This window comes from Camelus ferus, chromosome 33 (assembly GCF_009834535.1).
Source record: "Camelus ferus isolate YT-003-E chromosome 33, BCGSAC_Cfer_1.0, whole genome shotgun sequence".
Lineage (NCBI taxonomy): Eukaryota > Metazoa > Chordata > Mammalia > Artiodactyla > Camelidae > Camelus > Camelus ferus.
In genome coordinates this window covers 19,491,991-19,504,605 of record NC_045728.1, presented here as the reverse complement: position 1 = coordinate 19,504,605, position 12,615 = coordinate 19,491,991, and positions in this window count along the sequence as shown.

The following is a 12,615-nucleotide window of genomic DNA, read 5'->3' as shown; positions in this document are numbered from 1 at the left end:
AAGCAAGGCTGTTAGGGCCATTTTTCCAACAGCATTTGCTCACTTTGTGTCTCTATGTCACATTTTGGTAATTCTTGCAATATTTCAAACTTTTAAAATTGTATTTGTTATGGTGACCTGTGACCAGTGATCTTTGATGATACGATTGTAACTGTTTTGGGGCAGTATGACCTGTGCTCGTATCAGATGGAGAACTTGGTAAGTGTTGTGCCTTCTGACTGCTCCAGCGAACCAGCAACTCTCGTCTCTCTCCTTCTTCCTGAGGGGAGGGAGCAGGCCTCCCTATTCCCTGAGACACAACAGCACATACTTTTTAATTTTCATTTTTTATTGAAGTATAGTTAATTTATAGTTTTTCAGGTGCACAGCACAGTGACTCAGATACATACACACACACACACACACACACACACACGTATTTTCAGATTCTTTTCCATTATAGGTTATTACAAGATATGGAATATAGTTTCCAACACTATACAGTAAGTCCTTGTTTATCTATTTTATATATAGTAGTGTGTATATGTTAATCCCAAATTCCAAATTTATCCTTTCCTACCTCTTTCCTTTTTGGTAACCATAAGTTTACTTTTTATGTCTGTGAGTCTATTTCTGTTTTGTAAATAAGTTCATCTTATTTCTTTAGAGTCCACATATAAGTGGTATCACATGACATTTATCTTTGATTTACTTCACATAGTAGGATAATCTCTAGGTATGTCCATGTTGCTGCAAATGGCTATATTTCATTCTTCATGCATAACATGCATGAGGTCCTGGGTTCAATCCCCAGTACCTCCATTAATAAATACAAATAAATAAATAAACCTAACTACCTCCCCCTGCCAAAAGGAAAGAAACCCAAACCAAAAAAACCCCCAATATGGTATTGACATAAAAACACATAGATCAGTGGAATAGAATAGAAAGCCCAGAAACAGACCCATGCACATATATGGTCAATTAACTTACAACAAAGGAGCCAAGAATATACAATGGGGAAACGACAATATCTTCAATACGTGGTGCTGGAAAACTGGACAGCCAAATGCAAAAGAATGAAATTGGGCCACTATCTTAAACCATACACATAAAGACTGAAATCTGATACCTGAAGCCATGAAACTCCTAGATGAATACAAAGTAGGTAAGCCCCTTGACATGGATCTTGACAAGGTTTTCTGGATTTGACACCAAAAGCAAATATAAACAAGTGGGACTACATCAAACTAAGAAGCTTCTGCACAGCCAAGGAAATCATTCACAAAATGAAAAGGCAACCTATGAAATGGGAAAAGAATTTGCCATATATATATATGACAAGGGGTTAACGTCCAAAATATATATATAGAACTCACACAACTCAACAGCAAAAAAGCAATCAGTTAAAAAATGGGCAGAGGATCTGAACACACACTTTTCCAAAGACATACAAATGATCAGCAGGTACACAAAAAGGTGTTCAACATCAGCAGTCATCAGAGAAACACAAATCAAAACCACAATATCACCTCACAGGTGTTAGAATGGCTATCATCAAAAAGACAAAAGAGAAGTGTTGGTAAGGATGTGAAGAAAAGAGAACACCGTGTACCGTTGGTGGAAACGTAAACTGGGGCAGTAAGTATGGAAAACAGTATGAAGATTCATCAAAAAATTAAAAACTGAAAAAAGTATGAATCCAGCAATCCGAGTTCTGTGTATATACACTCAAAGGAAATGGAAACAGGATATTAATATATAAAAAAACCGAACTACATTCCTATATTCACTGCAGCATGATTGACAATAGCCTAGATACGAAAACACCTAAGTGGCAGTCAAAGATGAATGAAGAAAGATGTGGCAAATATATACAATGGAATGTTAATTCTGCCATGAGAAAGAAGGATGTCCTACCATTTGTGAAAACATGGATGGATCTTGAGGCAATTATGCTCAGTGAAATATGCAGAAAGACAAATACTGCATGGTATTTATATGTGGAATCTAAAAAAAGGAGTAAAACTCAGTAAGAAAGCAGTTGCTAGGGGCTGGGGGCGTAGAGGAAAATAGGGAGAAGTTAAAGGTTACAACATTTCAGCTGTAACATGTATGGTCAGAAGGTTTAATGTGTAACATGGTGACTATAGATGATAATATTGTATTATATAATTTAAACTGAAACTTGATAAGTAGAAATAAAATATTATCACCAAAAAAAAAGTGATGATGGATTTAACTAGATAGGAGGAAACTTTCACAATGTATATGTAGATCAAATCATGATGTACAGTACATTTAAAATATCTTACAATTTTGAGGTGGGGGGCCACGATGGCCAAAGAGAAGCTCACCCTCTCCCACAAATACACCAAAACTCACATCCACGGAACCACCAGCCAGCCAGAGCACTGCAGAACTCTGACAGGACATCGCCCTCTTCAAAAGACAAAGATGCCAAGAATCTGGTAGCAGAAAAGGAAAAAGGAAAGAAGAAAAAGCAAAACAGTGCAGTACTGGTCCTGCGGGGAGGGAGCGGCAAAGGAGGACTGGCGCTCGCTTGCTGGGTCTCCCCTCTCCAACAGAGGACAGTGGGACGGAGGGGAAGCCTCTGAGGCTCGGATCTGTATGGACCTACCCCTTGACCGACAGAACTAAGTTAAACGGGGACAAAGGGTCTCTGTGACCCGCAGCCCTAGATGCATACTGGCAGCTGGGGGCTGGGACAGGCCGCCCGAGCTGGGTGGAGGACGGGGGTGGCTGCACTGAGGCAGCCCCAGGGGACTGCAGGGAGCTGCATGCCATAGACGAGTGGGTGCACAAGGCAGAACAACCTGGGCCCTCCATAAAACAACACGGCTGATATGCCCGTATCTCTGAAAACCGGCGGAAGGTTTTGGACAAAGAGAGGCAGGGCTCAGGCACAGCTGCCATATCCTCCAGTGCTTAGCACCCAGGCGGGGGCAGGGGTGAAACCTGAATCCGCACCTAAGGGCTTAGCAGCCTCAAAGGCCAGACAACACTTGTCTACAGCCCGAGGCAGATAGGATCCTTCCACCCTAGTAACTCAGAGAACTAGCGCTGCCAAAACAAACAAGGAGCTGCGATTTAGCATGAAGCAGGGGCGGGGCCGTTCTGCAGTCTTCCCTGAGCCCGCCTACAGAGTACTGACCCAAGGCAGATCGGGCAGTGGCACAGAGCAGCAGAGCGACCAGCGCTGGGAGAGGGCGGGCGGCCACCCGCCTTCCTGGCAGGAACACAGGACCTGACCGCAGTGCTGGGAGGGGGCGCGATCCAACCACCTACCTCACCTGATCACAGCATCTGACTGCTGACTAGGGCATCAGGAGGGGGAGTGATCTGCCCACCCACCGTGTAACAGTGCATCACCTGACCCAGTGTTGGGAGGGGGTGCAGGCTGCTTGCAGACAGGCACTGGGAGCAGCACAAACGAGAGGAGCCAAGGGAGGACCTCTGGAAACAGCAAGCTGAGTTTGTGAAACAGTGCGAAGACAGACCTCTCGATAAAATCATTAACAGCGCACAGTCTTGACAAGAACACACTGCCCCCCTACTGTTTTAAATCCGTTCTATTTTCTATTACCTTTTTAAGTTTTACTTTTTAAACCATTGTATATGTCTCCAGTTTTAATCCCCTTAAAATTTTTCTTTTAAAATATTTTAATCATTATTTTTTAAAATCCACCTGATTTCATTTTCATTTCTCTTGCTTTTGATCTCCTGTTACTGATTATACACAGGTTTCAAATAGTTTTTTGTTCTTGTCTCCTTTTTTTAAGGTTTTTAAAAGACATCTCAACTTGGTTGCTATTCTGCTTCAACTTGCTCTTCTATTATTGATTATACACTGTTTTCAAACATTTTCCCCCTCCCTTCTTTTAAAATTCTTTTTTAAAGTTTTATTCCTGCATAGGCTTTAGATAGATAAATAAATAAACTCCTTAAGGACCACAATAGATAACTGATACTCCATAAGCCACAGTGCCAGAGAGATGTGAGCAATACAAAGCAGCAGAGGAACCACTCCCAATTGAAAGAGGAAGAGAAATCCCCTGAAAGAACAATCAATGAAATAGATATTGATGGCCTACTAGATCAAGATTTCAAAAAAGGAGTGATTAAAGTACTGAAGGAACTAAGAGACAGTGCTTAGAGATATAAAATGTCAAAAATGAAATTGAAGCTATAAAGAAGAACCAAGTAGAATTGGTAAACACATTTGCTGAGATGAGATATTACCTAAAGGCTGTACAAAGCAGGCTAGATAATGCAGAGGAACGAATAAGTGAAGTGACCTAGAAGACAGGACAACAGAAAGCACCCAATCAGAACAGCTGAGAGATAAACAAATAAAAAACAATGAAAACAATATAAGGGACCTATGGGATAATATAAAGCAATCTGATCTAAGCATAATAGGGGTTCCAGAAGGGGAAGAAAGAACAAAGGGGATTGAAAAGGTATTGGAAGAAATCATGACTGAAAACTTCCCAAACCTAAAGAAGGAATCAGATATCCAAGTACAGGAGGCTCAGAGGGTCCCAAACAGGAAGAACCCAAACAGACCCACACCAAGACATATCATAATCAAGATGGCCAGAGTCAAGGATAAAGAAATGATCCTAAAGGTACCAAGAGAAAACTAAAGAGTGAGTTACAAGGGAACCCCAATAAGGCTCTCAGCTGATTTCTCTACACAAACACTACAGGCCAGAAGGGAGTGGCAAGATATATTCAAAGTCCTGAATGAAAAAAAGGTGCAGCCTAGGATACTTTATCCAGCAAGGCTATCCTTTAGAATAGAAGGAGAGAGAAAGAATTTCACAGACAAGCAAAAACTACAAGAGTTTAGCAATACTAAACCCATGCCAAAAGAAATATTGAAAGGTCACTCTACATAGAAAAGAAGCAAGATGCTACAGAAATGAGAAAGTCATAACTGGAAAGGTGATAACTACCAAGAATTACAAATAGAATAAACAAGAAATTGTAAAAGAAGACATCTAAATCATTAAGAGTGGGAGAGGGAAGCAAGAAAATATAGAGTATTTTTTTCCTTTCCTTTTAAAATTTTTTGTTCTCAGTAGGATGGGTTTGAGATTATATTACTATGTGTTTAATACAAACAGTTATAGTAATGGGTTAATAGACTTACAAAAAAGGGTAACCACAAGCCAAAAACTTACAAGGGAGTCACAAAAACTAAATAAAATCCAAGATAATACAAAGGAAAATTACCAAGCCACAAAAGGAAGAAAAAAGGAATAAACAGGAAATACCAAATCAACTGCAAAAATAAGTTCAAAATGGCAATAAACACTCATCTGTCATTAATTACTGTAAATGTTAATGGACTAAATGCTCCAATCAAAAGACGCAGAGTGGCAGACTGGATAATAAAGCAAGAACCTTCAATATGCTGCATGTAAGAGACCCATTTTAGGGAGAAGGACACCTATAGATTGACAGTGAAAGGATGGGAAAGGTTATTCCATGCAAATGGAAAAGCCAAAAAAGCAGGTGTAGCAGTACTGATTTCAGACAAAATAGACTTTAAAACAAAGGCCATAAAGAAAGATAAAGAAGGACATTTTATAATGATTAAAGGAGTAATACAAGATGAGAATATTACACTCGTAAATATTTATGCACCCAATATAGGAGCACCGAAGTACATAAAACAACTACTAACAGAGATAAAGGAGGATATTGATGGGAATATAATCATTGTCAGAGATTTTAACACTGCATTAACATCACTAGACAGATCTTCCAGACAGAAAATAAATAAGGCAAGAGAAATTAAATGATACAATAGGAAAATTAGATTTGGTGGGTATGTTCAGAGCATTACAACCCCCCAAAATAGGATACACTCTTTTCAAGTGCAGATGGAACATTTTCTAGGATTGATCATGTACCTGGGCACAAAAGAAGCCTCAACGATTTTAAGAAAATAGAAATTATCTCAAGCATCTTTACTGACCACAATGCCATGAAACTAGAAATCAACTACAGAGAAACAAAGGAGAAAAAAAGGAAAGCATGGAGATTAAACAATGTGCTATTAAAAAACCAATGGGACAATGATAAAATCAAAGTTGAAATTAAAAAATACCTTGAGACAAATGAAAATGAAAACACAATCACACAAAATTTATGGGACGCAGCAAAGGCAGCGCTAAGGGAAGTTTATAACGATACAGGCCTTCCTTCAAAAACGAAGAATAATCTCAGATAAACAATCTAACCTACCAACTGGAAGAATTAGAAAAAGAATTAGAGCAAAACCCCCCAAAAGTCAGCAGAGGGAAGGAAATAATAATGATCAAGGAGGAAGTAAATAAAATAGAGATTAAAAAAACAATAGAAAAAGTCAATCAAACCAAAAGCTGGTATTTTGAAAAAGTAAATAAAATCGACAAACCTCTGGCCAAACTCACAAAGAAGAAACAAGAGCACAAATAAGCAAAATAAGAAAGGAAAATGGAGAAATTACAACAAATAACATAGAAATTCAAAATACCATATGAGAATATTATTAAAAACTATATGGAGCCAAAATGGATAACCTAGAGGAGATGGACAAATTTCTGGAAACATACAGTCCACCAAGACTGAACCAAGAAGAAACTGACCACTTGAACAAACCAATCAGTAGAAATTGAATTAGCAATAAAAAACCTCCCTACAAATAAAAGTCCAGGACCGGACGGCTTCACCAGGGAATTCTACCAAACATACAAGTCCTTCTAAAACTCTTCCAGAAGACTAGAAGGGAGGGAATACTTCCAAACTCACTCTATGAAGCCACCATCACCCTGATACCAAAACCAGGCAAAGACACTACCCAAAAAAGAGAATTACAGACCAATATCATTGATGAACATAGATGCAAAAATCCTTACCAAAACATTAGCAAATAGAGTCCAACAGCACATAAAAAAGATTATACATCACGATCAAGTGGGGTTCACCCCAGGGACACAAGGATGGTTGAACATATGCAAATCAATCAATGTAATACATCACATCAACAAAAGAAAGGACAAAAACCACATGATCATCTCAGTAATGCAGAAAAAGCATTTGATAAAATTCAACACCCATTTACGATAAAAACTCTCACTGAAGTGGGTATAGAGGGAACATATCTCAACATCATAAAAGCTATATATGACAAACCTACAACCAGCATAGTACTCAATGGTGAAAAACTCAAAAGCTTCCCACTAAAATCTGGGACAAGACAAGGCTGCCCACTATCACCACTCCTATTCAACAGAGTCTTGGAAGTCCTAGCCACAGCAATCAAGCAAGAGAGAGAAATAAAAGGGATCCAAAGTGGAAAAGAAGAGGTAAAAGAGTCACTATGTGCAGACGACATGATACTATATATAGAAAACCTTAAAAGGTCCACACAAAAACTACTAGAGCTGATCAAAGAATTCAGCAAGGTAGCAGGTTACAAGATTAATGTTCAAAAATCAGTTGCATTTCTTTACACTAACGATGAATTAACAGAAAAGAAAGTAAAGAAACAATCCCCTTTAAAATAGCACCCAAACTAATAAAATACCTAGGAATAAATCTAACCAAGGAGGTGACTTATACATGGAAAACTATAAACCATTGATGAATGAAATTAAAGAAGGCTTAAAAAATGGAAAGATATCCCATCTCCTGGATTGGAAGAATCAATATTGTTAAAATGGTCACACTGCTCAAGGCAATCTACAGACTTAATGCAATCCCTATCCAATTACCCAGGACATATTTCACAGAAGTAGAACAAATCATAATAAAATTTATATGGAAACACAAAAGACCTAGTTGCCAAAACATTACTGAAGACAAAGAAAGAGGCTGGAGGAATAACTCTCCCAGACTTCAGACAATACTACAGAGCTACAGTAATCAAAACAGCATGGTATTGGTACAAAAACAGACATATGGACCAATGGAACAGAATAGAGAGCCCAGAAATGAACCCACAAACTTCTGGTCAACTAATCTTCGACAAAGGAGGCAAGAATATACAATGGAGTAAAGACAGTCTCTTCAGCAAATGGTGTTGGGAAAACTGGACAGCAGCATGTAAATCAATGAAGCTAGAATACTCCCTCATACCATACACAAAAATAAACTCAAAATGGATCAAAGACTTAAACATAAGACAAGATACAATAAACCTCCTAGAAGAAAATATAGGCAAAACATTATCTCACATACATCTCAGAAATGTTCTCCTAAGGCAGTCTAACCAAGCAATAGAAACAAAAACAAGAATAAACAAATGGGACCTAATGAAACTTACAAGCTTCTGCACAGCAAAGGAAACCATAAGCAAAACAAAATGACAACCTACGGAATGGGAGAAAATTTTTGCAAACAATGAAACCTACAAAGGCTTGATCTCCAGAAAATATAAGCAGCTCATAAGACATAGTAGGAAAAAAACAAACAACCCAATCCAAAAATGGGTAGAGGACCTAAACAAGCAATTCTCCAAGGAAGAAATAAAAATGATCAATAGGCACATGAAAAAATGCTCAATATCACTAATTATCAGAGAAATGCAGATCAAAACTACAATGACGTTATCACCTCACTTCAGCCAGTATGGCCATCATTCAAAAGTCCACAAATGACAAATGCTGGAGAGGCTGTGGAGAAAAGGGAACCCTTCTACACTGCTGGTGGGAATGCAGTTTGGTGCAGCCACTGTGGAAAACAGTATGGAGATTCCTCAAAAGACTAGGAACAGACTTACCATATGACCCAGGAATCCCAGTCCTGGGCATATATCCAGAAGGAACCCTACTTCAAAAAGACACCTGCACCCCAATGTTCCTAGTAGCACTATTTACAATAGCCAAGACATGGAAACAGCCTAAATGTCCATCGACAGATGACAGGATAAAGAAGCTGTGGTATATTTATACAATGGAATACTATTCAGCCATAAAAATGACAACATAACGCCATTTGCAGCAACATGGATGTTCTTGGAGAATGTCATTCTAAGTGAAGTAAGCCAGAAAGAGAGAAATACCATATGAGATCACTCATATGTGGAATCTTAAAAAAACAAAAACAAAAACAAAAACAAAACAAGTATAAATACAGAAAAGAAACAGACTCATAGACATAGAATACAAACTTGTGGTTGCCAAGGGGAGGGGGGTGGGAATGGACAGACTGGGATTTCAAATTTGTAGATACTGACAGGCATATGCAGAATAGACAAACAAGATTATACTGTATAGCACAGGGAAATATATACCAGGTCTTGTGGTAGCTCACTGTGAAAAAAAATGTGACATTCATGTTCATGTATAACTGAAAAATTGTGCTCTACGCTGGAATTTGACACAACATTGTAAAACGACTATAACTCAATAAAAAATGTTAAAAAATTTTTTACAATTTTGTCAACTATATCTCAATAAAGTTGAAAAAAATGAAGTTATACAAGTTACAGACTATGCATTGAGCAATAATATCAAACAAATGAAGCAAAAACAATGGGAAATTAAATGTTTGTAAGTGTTAAAAGCAAAGTTAGATGGGATTTAACATTAAACATCAAACTTTGTACCTACATAAACACACCTGTTTTTAAGCACCCATGTAACACTCATTTTAACTTATACTTTGACCACAATAATAAAAACACTGTAAATTTTCAAACAAAAAAAGTCATGCTACCTTATTCTAAGTAATCAAGTTATATATTAAAAAGACAAGAGAATGAAAGTACTTACCCCATCATTCAAAATTTGATGTCTAAAGTTGAAATCAGAACTAAGTTCATAGTGTTAATTAAATGCTTACATGGTTTTAGAAGAAAAAAAAAAACTCTTCATTTAAGAAGTTGAACATGAAAAAAGAACTGTGAGGAAAATAGGAAACATAAGAAATTAGTGAATTAGAAAAGTATACAACTGTCAAATATAAGAAGTGATTCTCAAAAAAATTAGTCACATCTAATTCAAAGAGAACACAAGCAAAAATTAGAGAGGAAAACATAATTTAATTCAGTAAAAAAACGAGCTTGTAAGTCTGATAAGACCAATCAGCTTGGAAGAAATTTGGGGAGAAAGAAACTCAACTGCTTCTGCAAAAGCCTTCAGGATTTTATGATTTGTTGGTGATTTAGTTTCAAGAAGAGTTATTTCCCATTCGAAATAAACTGCTGCAGAAATAAAAACCAGGACCAGCTAGGATAGCAGCTAGGTGTTAAAGTGCCTATTATCTTCCAGACACTGACCTCAATGCTTTGCATACATTGTCTGAGAATAAGGTTGAAACCAATCTCATCAGAAGGAAACATTTAAATAAAAAGCTGAGAAATCAAATTTAGTTATATTTACAGAATCACTAAGATTATAAAGTATGTATTACTAATATAAAAAGAAATTAATGGATTTAATAAAAATATTTTAACTGATGTTAGAACAGCATCCAATTAGGCTGAACAGGTATTCCTAATATAAATGCTTAAAACACTATAAACAAAGCCAAAATTATACTTAAAATCCCTATTAAAATAAGGAATTTTAAGACAAGGAAGCCTACTTTGATCATTATTAGTTATACTGGAAGTACTAATTAGTGTAAGAAGAAATTGGAAAATTATTATTTTGAGATGATATATCCTTCCTTAGTAAATGAAAAATAAGCACCAGGAAAGCCATTGGCTCTAATAAAGTTCACTCAGTAAGGGGCCCAAATATAAAATAAAACATCAAATAGATTTCCTATAGTAATTAAGACGTGTTACTGGCACATTTTCAGAAAAAACAGACCAATGGAACAGACTGGGAGTCCAGAAGCAAACCCACACATATTCAGTTTATCAGCTTATGACAACGGTAACAGAGCAACATATTTGGGAAAGGATAGTCTTTCTCAATAAATGGTGCTGAGTTAATTGGATACTCAGGTGGAATACCTATTACATATGGATGGTTGATCAAAATACGAAAGGTTGAAGAATAAAACTCCTAGAAGAAAAACATGGTAAAATATTCAGACATTGGGTATGAATCTGAAAAAGGACTTGTATCTAGAATACAGAAAGACTACCTACATGTCAGTAAGAAAAAGACAGACGACCCAATACAAAAATAGGCAAAAGAGATAAACAGATACTCCATCAAAGGAGATAATCCAAATGCCCAATAATCTTTGGAAATAGTGTTCAACTTTTATCAGGAAAAAGCAAGTCAAAACCACAATGTGATACCAATATATACCAACAAAATGGCTAAAATGACAATGCCAAGTATTAACAATGATGTAGAACTGGAGCTCTCCTTACACCGTTGATAGTCATATGATTTGGTACAACCACTCGGGAAAACTGAAAAACCTGAGTAAGGTTGGATATATGCAACTCTATGAGCCAATTACCCCACTCCTAAGTATACATCCAAGTGAAAAGTATAATACATTCACCAAAAAACACGTATAAGAATATTTACAGCACTTCTATTTATAATAGCTCCAAACTAGAAATAATCTAAATGTTCAACTACAAAGCAGATTAACTGAGGTATAATAATACACTGAGGATAAACAGTGAACAAATACACAGCTTTGAGGATGACAACTGAATTAAGCACAACATGAATGGATCTCACAGTGTTGTGCAAAAGAAGTTAAAAAAGACTATATACTGCATAAATCTATTTATGCAAAGTTTAAAAAGCTAAAACTATGGTTTTAGAGGTCAGAATAATAATTACCCTTGGGGCTAGCAGTTCCTAAAGAAGTATCGGGGATTCTAGGGTACTGGTAACATTCTAGTCTTGATCTGGGTGATTAAGTGGATTTGGGTGTTTAGGAAATTCATTGAACTGTATAACTGAAGAGTTTGAGCACTTTTTCTACTTTATGCTTCCATAAAAATTTCACATTAACAAAAAAGCAATGATCAGTTAAAACAATGGAATGGAGAGCTCCATCAAAATAGCAACAAACCATATAATACCCAGTTTGGCAAGAAATTTATGAGGGTAACAGTAATTATAAAATTACTAATATATATACCATATTACCATTAGCTTCTTTCAGTAACAGTACACTCACAGGTTAACGTACTTCAAATAAATACTCCAATGGAATTTTAACTTGAAAAAGTGTAAGTGATTCTAAAGTTAATCTAATAAAAGGGATGAATACTTGAAAAAATAAGAATAGTTATAATGGACACAAAGTTATAATGGTTTAATCAATGGCATAAAATAACCTATACACTGTAGTATATTGTGTATGTATGCGTATAAATTTAATATAGGCCCCAAACCTTTGATTTTATACCTTTATGGTTAGTTGGGTTTCATAATTCAGAATATTTAGGATTTTTTAAAAAGTAACATAACGTATATATCATACCCCCGGTTGAATCTGAAACAGCACAGTACTAAGCACATTACTACCCCAGCCAAGTGTGAATATTCATACCAAATGAGATACTCATGTAGCTTCATGTCAAATCAGCTCAGGTTTTGCCTTAAAATGAGTTTTGATGTTAAACTTAAGGAAAAAATTGGTTGTCAGAACGTTTGGGATTTTAGAGTTGTGAGTAAAAAAGAGCGGGAATCA